The following is an 11,205-nucleotide window of genomic DNA, read 5'->3' as shown; positions in this document are numbered from 1 at the left end:
CTGATACCGATATGACCATTAACAGGGTAGGAGAAATATAGAAATTGATTGCACTGCGTGGGATTCTAGCTGACAACAGAGACAATTCACATCACATGCCTTAAAAATAAAAAGGTAAAAAGTGAACAATTACTGGTTCTGTAAATATTATGACTGCTTTGATTTACTATATCACCTGTCTGTTTTAGGGGCATGTTTTAATAAATGTGTATTTCTTGCTGGTCAGTGACTTCTGTCTTTAAAGGTTGATATGGTGCCCTTCTTGCCCCACAGCAGTAATTAGCCATTCTGAAGGTCACAGCGTGTAAGTCTCAGATGAATATCGCAGGGAAGAGGTGCCTGGAGCATTAGGGTGGTTTAATGCAAGGTAAACAAGTCCATGGCTCCCATCGCATGTTTTTCAAGTACGTCATGAAATGTTCAACACATTCCCATCGCGCCCTCACCACATCAGTATTAGCGCAAGGAAAAGCAGGAGAAACAGATAAAACAGGAGTCTGCCAGTGCAAAGCACATTGTGTCAAAGCCAGATAGTCCCACAACGGAAGCTCCATCAAATCATGCATGCCTTTACCTCCCTTTTGTTGTTTTCTCCATAGAGCACTTCACATGCGTTCAAATTAAATATACATGCCATAGCTTATGTATATGCTTTGCAGATTCTGTTTTATGTTCCGTGAAGAGCCATCAATCACCCTTTCATACTATAGGTACAGTAAATATGACAAGAACAGCCAGTGCAATTTTTTCAGCAATCACAAAGAAGATAGATTTAGAGAATATCATGACCCGCACACAGAAGACTTTGGAGTTATATACTACATGTACTATTTACTAAATAGACATGGAATACTTTGTAATGTGTCCATATCAATGGAAACTCCTAGACGCTAGGATTGACTTAAATGACGTGATAATGAATTTGAGTTCTGCAAATAATATCCCAGCATCATCAGTATTTATCGAGAGAGTGAGAACCTTTGCTTTAAGGAAGGTGTATAATTGTACTGAAATGCAAGTGCTTTTGTATAGCACTTTATCCCCCAATATGAGGAAATAAATCCATTAACATGCGTCACACTTCGCACAATGGGTTTTCAACAAATTTTGAAGAATATGTATTCCCTAAAAAACTGAAGTTGAAAAGGAGTTAAGATTGGCCTATAAGTTAGAAACCGCTATTGCCATAAAACTATAACGCCATGTAATCAATGAGTTGAAGTGCTACCTTCACCTTATGTATGAAAGTGGGTGTGTGGACAAATAAAAGTGAATATATATTGGTGAGTATGTTGGCCTGCTATGGTAGACGTGTTGGTATGTGTTTTGTATGATGGTGGGTAAACCCTTGGCCCCTTCAACACTCTTTGTGTTTACTGTCTCCTCTTCATGCCTTGTTTGTGTCTTGCAAGCCCTACAGTTCCTTTTGTGCATCTGCCCACCTAATGCCCTCTAAGTGCCCTCGTGGCCTACCCTGCTGCTGCTGACATGCTGTGTGCCCTACTCTTGTCCCTGCATCCAACCCACGTGTCTCCGCCCACCACTGCAGCCACCAATGGGGGCTGGTGGGTTTTTAAATTGGTGGGACGCATTTTTACCTCAGTACAATGAGTGAACGAGCCGTAAGTGCAAAAGAAAGGTACCGGGGAGGGTTCTTCTCCCCCACAAGATTTTTTTTTTTAAACATGGTGTAAAATGGTGGCTTTTACACTCAATTAATCAATCAGTCAGCAACTTTGTAGAGAGCGCTACTCACCCGCTAGGGTCGGTCTCAAGGCGCTTGGAGGTGGGGGAGTCGCTACTGCTCGAACAGCCAGGTCTTGAGTTGCTTTCTGAAGGAGAGATGGTCCTGGGTCATCCGAAGGTGGGTGGGGAGGGAGTTCCATGTCTTGGCCGCCAGGTAGGAGAAGGATCTTCCTCCGGCGGTGGATTTGCGGATTCGTGGGACGGAGGCGAGGGCGAGGCTGGCGGATCGGAGCTGGCGGGTGGGTGTGTAGAATGTGAGGCGGCTGTTGAGGTATTTCGGGCCTATGTCATGGAGAGCATTGTGTGCGTGGGTGAGGAGTCTGAACGTGATCCTCTTGGTGACGGGGAGCCAGTGCAGGTCTTTCAGATGGGCAGAGATGCGGCTGTGGCGAGGGATGTCCAGGATGAGTCGTGCAGAAGCGTTCTGTATTCGCTGGAGTCTTTTCTGGAGTTTGGCTGTGGTTCCGGCGTAGAGGGTGTTCCCATAGTCCAGACGGCTGGTGACGAGGGCCTGGGTGACCGTCTTCCTGGTTTCGGTGGGGATCCACCGGAAGATCTTTCGGAGCATGCGCAGGGTGTTGAAGCAGGAAGACGAGACGGCGTTGACTTGTTTGGTCATCGTGAGGGAGGAGTCCAGGATGAAGCCCAGGTTGCGTGCATGGTCCGTTGGCTTGGGTGCGGTGCCCAGTGCAGGGGGCCACCAGGAGTCATCCCAGGCAGAATAGGATGGTCCGAGGATGAGGACTTCCGTCTTGTCTGAGTTCAGTTACAGACGGCTGATCTTCATCCATTCCGCGACGTCTTTCATTCCTTCCTGGAGGCTGGCTTTGGCGGTGGCGGGGTCGTTGGTGAGGGTGAGGATCAGCTGGGTGTCGTCGGCGTAGGAGATGATGTTAAGGATGTGTTGGCGTGCGATGGCAGTGAGAGGGCTCATGTAGACGTTGAAGAGGGTGGGGCTGAATGAGGAACCTTGCGGGACGCCGCAGATGACTTCGGTGGCCGCGGATCGGAACGGGGGGAGGCGGACTCTCTGGGTTCTTCCGGCGAGGAACGAGATGATCCACTCCAGGGCCGCTCCTTGGATTCCGGTGTTGCTGAGGCGCTGGATCAGGGTGCGGTGGCATATGGTGTCGAAGGCTGCTGAGAGGTCTAGGAGGATGAGGGCAGCAGTTTCCCCGTTGTCGAGCAGGGATCTGATGTTGTCGGTAGCTGCGATGAGAGCGGTCTCGGTGCTGTGGTTTGCTCGGAAGCCGGACTGTGATGGGTCGAGGGATCCGTTGGTCTCGAGGAAGACGGAGAGTTGTCTGTTGACGGTCTTCTCAATGACTTTGGCTGGAAAGGGGAGGAGCGAGATGGGGCGGAAGTTCTTGAGGTCCGTGGGCTCGGCGGTGGGTTTCTTCAGGAGGGCGCTCAGCTCGGCATGTTTCCAACTCTCCGGGAAGGTGGCAGATGCGAAGGATCTGTTGATGATGTTCCGGAGCTCGGGTGCGATGATGGAGTCGGCTTTGTTGAAGATGTGGTGTGGGCAGGGGTCGGTTGGGGAGCCGGAGTGGATGGTGTTCATCAGGCGGGTGGTGTCTTCAGTGCTGACAGGGGTCCAGGTGCAGAGGGTGGTGGTGGGAGGCGTTGGTTCGGTGGTTGGGTGCGTGGTCTGTGCGCCAAAGCTGTTGTGTATGTCGGCGATCTTGCGGTGGAAGAACGAGGCGAGTGAGTCGCAGAGGTCTTGCGAGGGTGTGATATCGTTGTTGCAGGCGCTGGGGTTGGAGAGCTCTTTAACGATGCTGAAGAGTTCCTTGCTGTTGTGGGTGTTGTTGTCCAGTCGTTCTTTGAATGTTGTCCTTTTGGTGGTGTGGATCAGCTGATTGTGTTTGCGGGTGGCGTTCTTGAGGGCTGTCATGTTTTCTGTTGTCTGGTCGTGGCGCCAGGCTTTCTCGAGGGTGCGGCAAGTTTTCTTGGAGTTTTTGAGGTCGTTGGTGAACCACAAGGCTTTCCTGCTGCCGAACTGCTGGGAGGGTTCTTCAGTGGTGCGAGGTCGTCGGCGCAGGTGGTGAGCCTCTGTGTGAGGTTGCGGGCTGCTTCGCTGGGGTCCGTCGTGTTGGTGGGTGGGTTCTGGCTGAGGGCGGTGGTGAGCTGGTCGGCGGTGATCTTGCTCCAGTTCCTGCGGGGGACCTGCTGCGGGTGGTGGTGGGTCGTGGTTCTCCTGAAGTTGAAGTGGACGCAGCTGTGATCTGTCCAGTGTAGTCCGGAGGAGTGGCTGAAGGAGATGTGCTTACTGGAGGAGAAGACGGGGTCAAGCGTGTGGCCGGCGTAGTGGGTGGGGTAGTTCACCAGTTGCTTGAGTCCGAGGTTGGCGAGGTTGTCCAGCAGGGCGGCGGTGTACACTATATAGTTACTGCAAATTGTTGAAAAAAGGGCATCCATATGTAGCATTTTAAAGCACAAGTGCGAAGAAAACATTTGAAACAAATCAAAAACATGCCCAATCACACCCAACTGATGGAAATAATATTCAGGCACCCACTACTCACCAACCAGGAGTCTGCGCTCTTCTGCCACACACTTCATCACCCAACAACCCTTCAACCAGCTGAAACATGGATGCAGAGCATTGGATGTCGAGTGCACTAGCCTATGTAATGCCCTGATACCAAACCTGAGAGCAGAATCTGGCTTTTAGTGTTTCACAAAACTAGGTAAAACTGAACTTTGCAAACATGGATCCAGCGAAGTCTATGGAGCAATGGTGTCAAGACTGAAGAACAGGGAAAGTACTACCTTACTAATCAAACTAACAACTCTTTATATTGAACACGGCCGACAGGGTAGGCACGTCGTCGCTCCAAGAATATTTAGTGGTGGCGAGTAACAGAAAGGAGAACCATACCACGTGAGAAAACTCTGAATTAAAACAAATCTACTGAATTTTCATATCTGAGACACCAAAGATTACAGAATGGACAACCAAATAAGATAAAGAGATAGGTCTCAACCTGCAGTAACTGGCCAAAGAGTTCCTGCTGCCATTTTATGACAATTGTTAGTTAGTAAATAGGACTTCCTCCATTATGTTCGTGCCATTGTTCTCAAGTCGAGGTGTTACCTACCTATCGACGAAACAAGCGTTGGCTGTAAAGTGTTATGTTGGCTGTATCACTTGTTTCTGTATGAAATGTATACTGGTTGTGAGAATTTCTACTAGCCTAATGTAATGAATTTGGACTACACCTTCTTGGTCCCAACAGTGGAATTGGATTTAAGTGCACTGTTATCTATTATTACTGGACTTGGGACTGATTTTCCAATTTTTATTTAGGGCTCAGATTTGCTTGCTTACATATTCTGTCCTTCCTTTTGAGGGACATTGTAGGGTTGTTTTTGGTAACCAACCCTCTTTTCCTTGAAGCACCACTTAAAGATAGTTGTGATTTTTACTTTCCCCATACATATATATTGCTAAGCACCTTTTGGTGTCCCTCGGGACCTGGTTACCATGGTATTGATAAACATTGTCTCAATTTTGGTTTATCTGAATTAATAATCTGAAAACCAAAACCACTCAAAGCGTGGTCAGTCCACGTGAGGGGAATAGGTGGATCACATTGCAAATGATTTGAATCAGTAAAAATCAGATCTAGTGTATTGCGAGCTGAGTGAATGGGCCCACAAGATTTTCTGATTAAAGCCTTGTCTGAAAGTCGGCTAGAAGCTCGGATGTATCAGTGCCGAAGGACTGTCTAAGTGACAAATAAACAGGGACAGTAATAACAGAAATTGGCAGATATCACATAAGTGGTAATAGTCTCATGTGATGACTAAAATCTTTCTGGGGCACCAGAGGGTGATAGATCAAGGCACCATTCCCGTGACTATTCAACCCAGTCCTTAATGAGGCAGTCAATAAGAGAGACTTTAATGCAGTCTCTGAAGAGGATAGCAATGTCATCTCCTACTCTCCCTCCTCTATCTACTTTGATCAAATAATAGTTGTGAGGAAGGGCCTGCATAATACAATTATTGCACTTGGGCTTAGCCAAGTTTAAGTGAGAAAACTAACATCAGGCACAAGGGAGGAAAGAAGGTCCCAACATTCAGTGGCAAGTTTTGGAAGAGATCTTACATTACATGGGAAATTCTTAAACAGGTGAGTGGAATGAGAAGGCTGAAGAGACTGAGGCTGAAGTACAGTACAATCCTTCCCAATGGCTGTAGTAGTGGAGTTGTTAGACTCCATGTCATTTGACCTTATGTCACTCATTGCATACAAGCCTTCCAAATGTCTGTAATAGTGGAGTTGTTAGACTCTATATCATTTGACCATATGTCATTCATAGCATCAAGCTTGCAGCTGTATTCATACTTAATACAGCTCATTGGGCCCTATAACGCTAGACTGAAACTATTAAAGCAGATGTGGTCCAAAGAAAATGCAGGCCTACTGCGTTCTCGTATTTTGAAAAGGATCTTAAAGGAATAGGTAATTTTAGTATGAATGACCATGACAGGGGAAGAAGCAGGTTTCCTGGCTCCCGCAACGGTTGGGCGTGGATGAGACCAGACAGGGTTGCCTTCAGCTCAGGCACACCTGCTGCGTGTTTCCGCTGCATGCCCAACCCATCATCTGTTCATGAAGTAGGAGGTGCAGCAAACTAGACCACTGCCTCCTTAATGGCGACGTGCAAGCGGAAGTGAGGGAAATTCGTTTGTATACCTCCGCTTAATTGGGGAAAACCCACGGTCGACTGGGAGGACAAACATGTGATCAGGTAAATCCAGAATTAAAACAGTGTTAAGCAATCCCCTCTAAAACAATTCTAAAAATTCCCACAATTATCTGCATCACACGCAAAGTTAGAAAAATGGATCACGGCTCCGTTCAGAGCTTGTACTAACCATTGAGTTCCCGACCCTTCATCTGTTTATGAAGTTGGATGTGAAGTAGGAGGTGCGGCAAACTAGACCTCTGCCTCCTTAAAGGCGACGTGCAAGCAGAAGTGAGGGCGATTCGTTTGTCTACCTCCACTCAATTGGGGAAAACCTGTGGTGGATCGGGAGGACAAACAAGTGATCAGGTAAATCCAAAATTAAAACAGTGTTAACCAATCCCCTCTAAAACAGTTCTAGAAATTATCTGTATGGCACACACATTTAGAAAAGAGCTTGTATTAACCATTATACTGCTAATTACTCTTATCTTCTTCTGTCTAATGATCATTGCAGAACATATTTTCTATTCAAGAACCAGGATGGTTCATAAATATTGAAAATGCACCTCTGTGTATTCTTTGTATGATTCTCAGCGAAAGAGCACAAGTGAGTGAGCGAAAGGGTTCTAGATCTGTTACCACTATTCCTGAGGTGTCAGTGTTGTCATGTTCTCTGCTTGTCCAAGCCAGTTGCATCCTGTCTAGGTTTAGAGGTGCTTGTGGTGTCACTGTGAAATAGCTGGCCTATAGGACAACATCTCCTGCGGTGGTGCTTGGAATTAGTCTGGAGCCATCCCAAAGTTTATCTTGCCTCTTAAGCGCTCATTTACTACTTGACAGCTGCGGCAGCTGCAGGTAAGAGCGGTGGGGCGGTGGGGCCGGCTGGAGGTGGATTTCGAGAGATGACTACAAGGGAAAATTAAATGAATAATTAATTTTCCCTCATGGTCATCTCTTGAAACCCCCCCCAGCTGCCCTACTGCTCTTACCTGCATTGGCTGGGGCTGCTACTGGGAAGTGGAAACTACACGACATGGCGCTGCCAAGAATGAGTTCTTATTTAAAGAAACACCTGAGTAGCTTTCTAGTGTACTCGTGAACCCTACTTACCTCCTAACTGTAGATGCCTGTGGTGGCAGGGACTATCCTCCTCGGCTGAGTAGGTACATCATATGTATTGGTTGTAAGCTGGTAAAGCCTGAACTATTGAAAGGAACTATTTCCCATTTGTGTTGCCCTGGTCGTAATTCATTATACAATAATGTCAGGAGATGAAGGGTCTCCGGCACTTAACATTGCTGAGAACCGCAGACATGTGGTTACTGAGAAACTATTACGACATGGTCTCACAACTAGGGGTAGAGGTGTTCTATTCTTGGGTTACATTCACGGCTGCATATAACATAGCACAGTTATTTCACACTTACAAAAAGCTGAAGTACTAGACAATTATACACCATATGAAGAAATATAGATACCTTTAACATACCAAACTCATATAAATTGGTGTAATGGCACCCTCTCACACACAACAGAAAACATTAGATGTGGTCCCCTTAGTAATGAGAGAGTGACATGGCCAGTCTTAGCCGGATCCTAATATTGATAATCTATCAACAGCACAGGTGAGAAAATTATATGAACATCCAGTAACAATGTGCATACGCCTGACTCAGTTTGTGATGTGAACAAACTGCTCAAGCTGTACAACCACAATTGGTTACCCTGGGCATCAGCCCACAAACACTGAATGCGGTCATGGGTAAAGTTTCCATCATACAGGATGAGATTCTGTTCTGGATTGCACAAAAACAAGTTAGTTTAATGCAGTATTTACCCATACAGGTCAGCAGGAAACACACAGGGCCCCATTTATGAGAAACGAATGCAGCGCGGTGCCGAAAGTCATTTTACTGCGCTGTGCTAGTTTAGCAGCACAGGGATGCAACATATTTACAACAATATGCCGCAACTCTGTGCTTTCCCCTGCTCTGACCCGTGCACCATGGTGCAAAGATGCCTGCATTGTGGGGAGATTGTTCTTGTGTATGAAGGGGCAACTTCCTGCACAAAAACAATCAATTGAGGTGTATGGGGCAACTTCCTGCACAAAAACAATCAATTGAGGTGTTTTCCTCTTCCAATGCGTGCTGTAGAATGCAGCACACATTGAAAGAGGAAAAAAACAAGTAGAAATGAAACATTTCTCCTCGTTGTGCCTTGCTACACATTCTGACACATTTCTAGGTTTATGATTGCTCGGAAATCTGGAAATGCATCAGTGGACATGGGAGTTGCGTGGGAATACCCACAGCAAGACCCGTGTCATGCCCCTAACATGCAAAGTGTTGTGTAAAAAGGGGCAATATTTACAAGCACACGTAAAGCCACTCATGGTGACTTAACATGTACTTGTAAATATCAGTCATGATTAAAGAAAAGGGGTAACCCTGTGTCCCTCAGAACCTGGATAGTTAATGGTTAAACAAAATAATGGTTCTGTTGGGTAAGAGAACAGAACCATTATTTTGTTTAACCTGTAAATATCAGTCAGCAGGTCGCACCACCAGTACATCACGCAAAATGAAGCACCAACGGCGCAAGGGGCTGTAAATAAGCCCCACCGGAAATTAGCCATTTGCTTGCCGATAGGGATGGCTCCCCCTATGGAAGACTGCAGTATATACAATTTTCAATGTCCAATATTTGTGGAATCTTCTATTGAAAAGTTCAGCAGCCATCCGGCGTCCCTCTCTCGATCGCACCTGAATGCATCGTGGTTGGATTCAGAAGAGAGCATCCCTAAAACCTACACACGTACCTAAAAGGTGCATTAATCCTTAAAAAGCTTTGTTCGAAAAAACTTGATAGGACGTTGACTGCCGGATAAAAAAAAATGGGATTAGAACGCTGCATTGATTTGGATGCGAGATCAGTTAATCCCTACCAATAGTGCTTGGTCCTGAAGAGAACCCCCATCTAGTATATGTGGGGTTTGAAACGCATCAACCACTTCTGTACAAACAAGTGTGGCTATAAGTTTGAGGTTTCTGCCTGTTCTTAAAAATCATTGAATCTTAGTACATCGTCACAGTGCAGAAATTCGTTTTTTCAGAAAATTCACACTGTTTGTTTGCTAAATTGCTGTGTCTTTCAAAAAATGGGTGCAATTAAATTACCTTTCATTTTATGAATGTTAATTTGCTCTATGTTACATGTTTTATGTTGTCCTAGTCATATGAGTGTTGTACAATGAATGTGTTATTTAGTTGATTTGTCTATAGGTTTTCATCCATTTAATGTTTGTATTGACTAAGGGGGTCATTAGGATGGCGGGCGGACTTTGTCCGCCCGCCATCCTATCGGGAAACGGGACCGCCCGCCATAAGGGCGGGGGTCCTGTGGGGGCAATTAGGATGCGCCCGCCTCAGTGGCGGGCGCATCCTACATTCCTGTCATTGTGGCGGGCGGTGCACTCAGCACCGCCCGCCACAATGCCAGGAAGGCATGTTGTGCACTCCCATGCAAAACATGGCAGGCACAGCGCGGTGCTTGCCATGTTGTGCATGGAAATGCAGGGGTGTATCATAGGTACCCCCCATGTGCACCCCCACCCCTCAGAGTCCATCATTGCAGCGCTTCATCATTAGATGGGGCTTACAAGTATATCTTGGTAGCAGTGGGTTTATGCTCTCGATTCCTGTGGGTATGGCCACAGCTGTAAGGCTGATGCCTAAACGGTTATAAAGAATCTGTGAGTCTTTATCGGGACATGCACATTTGGCACATTCCATTTTGACCAGGATACGGAGTTTAGCTATAGGGCTTACAAAGAGGGCATGGGAAGTTTGGGTGTGACCCTTTGTTTTTCATCTCCTTACTATCCTGAGCAAAATTCAGTGATGGAGAAACAACCATGATGTAAAGCAGTCTTTAACAGCTAGGGTATCGAGCTCAGGCAGCAGTTTGAGTCCCTCACTTATAAAGGATCCAGAGGGCACTCAACAACCTGCTTAGAAAATCGTTGGGTGGTTGGACTCCATATGAAATGTTTGGGCTAAAGATGTGGGTGGGGGATGCACATTAAAGACACCAGTGCATTTTTTAATATCCTGACCGCATTGGGCACAGATCACACCGAAAACTGATGGCTATGTACTATTTATGTCAATGCATTACATACCCCTATTCCCCATAATAAAGGTTTAGAAGCAGTGGAATGGGAAATCCTCAACCAAGGATCTATAGGAGCAATTAAGATATTTGTATTGGAATTGCTCCATTTCGCATTATTGAATAGCTATTTTCAATGGAAAAAGTGCTTCTATGCACAATGCAATGGTACCTCTATGGGATTTGCTGGAGCACCGTCCTATGCAAACAGCTTCATGTCAAAATTCGAAGAAGATCACATACTTCATGAAGCAGCATGGCAACAATCCCTGGTTGTACATAAGAAATATATTGACAACATCTTTCTAATCTGGAAAGGAGAACTGACATCCTTGCAGGATACCATTCTCAGGCTTAATCGCGTTTATGACCACATCACATTTACACACCATATTGATATAAGCACAAGATCGGATTTCTGGAAGTTCTGGTACAAATAGATGTGAATATCATCAAAACTAATGTATGTAACAAGAATACAGACAGAAACAATTACTTACACTTCAAAAGCTCCATCAATTTCCATTAAAACGTCATTTACCATATTCTCAGTTCCTCAGGCTCAAAAGAATTGTATCTGATC

This window comes from Lissotriton helveticus, chromosome 10, assembly GCF_964261635.1.
Source record: "Lissotriton helveticus chromosome 10, aLisHel1.1, whole genome shotgun sequence".
Lineage (NCBI taxonomy): Eukaryota > Metazoa > Chordata > Amphibia > Caudata > Salamandridae > Lissotriton > Lissotriton helveticus.
The sequence above is the reverse complement of the archived record's forward strand: the minus strand, read 5'-3'. Positions refer to the sequence as shown.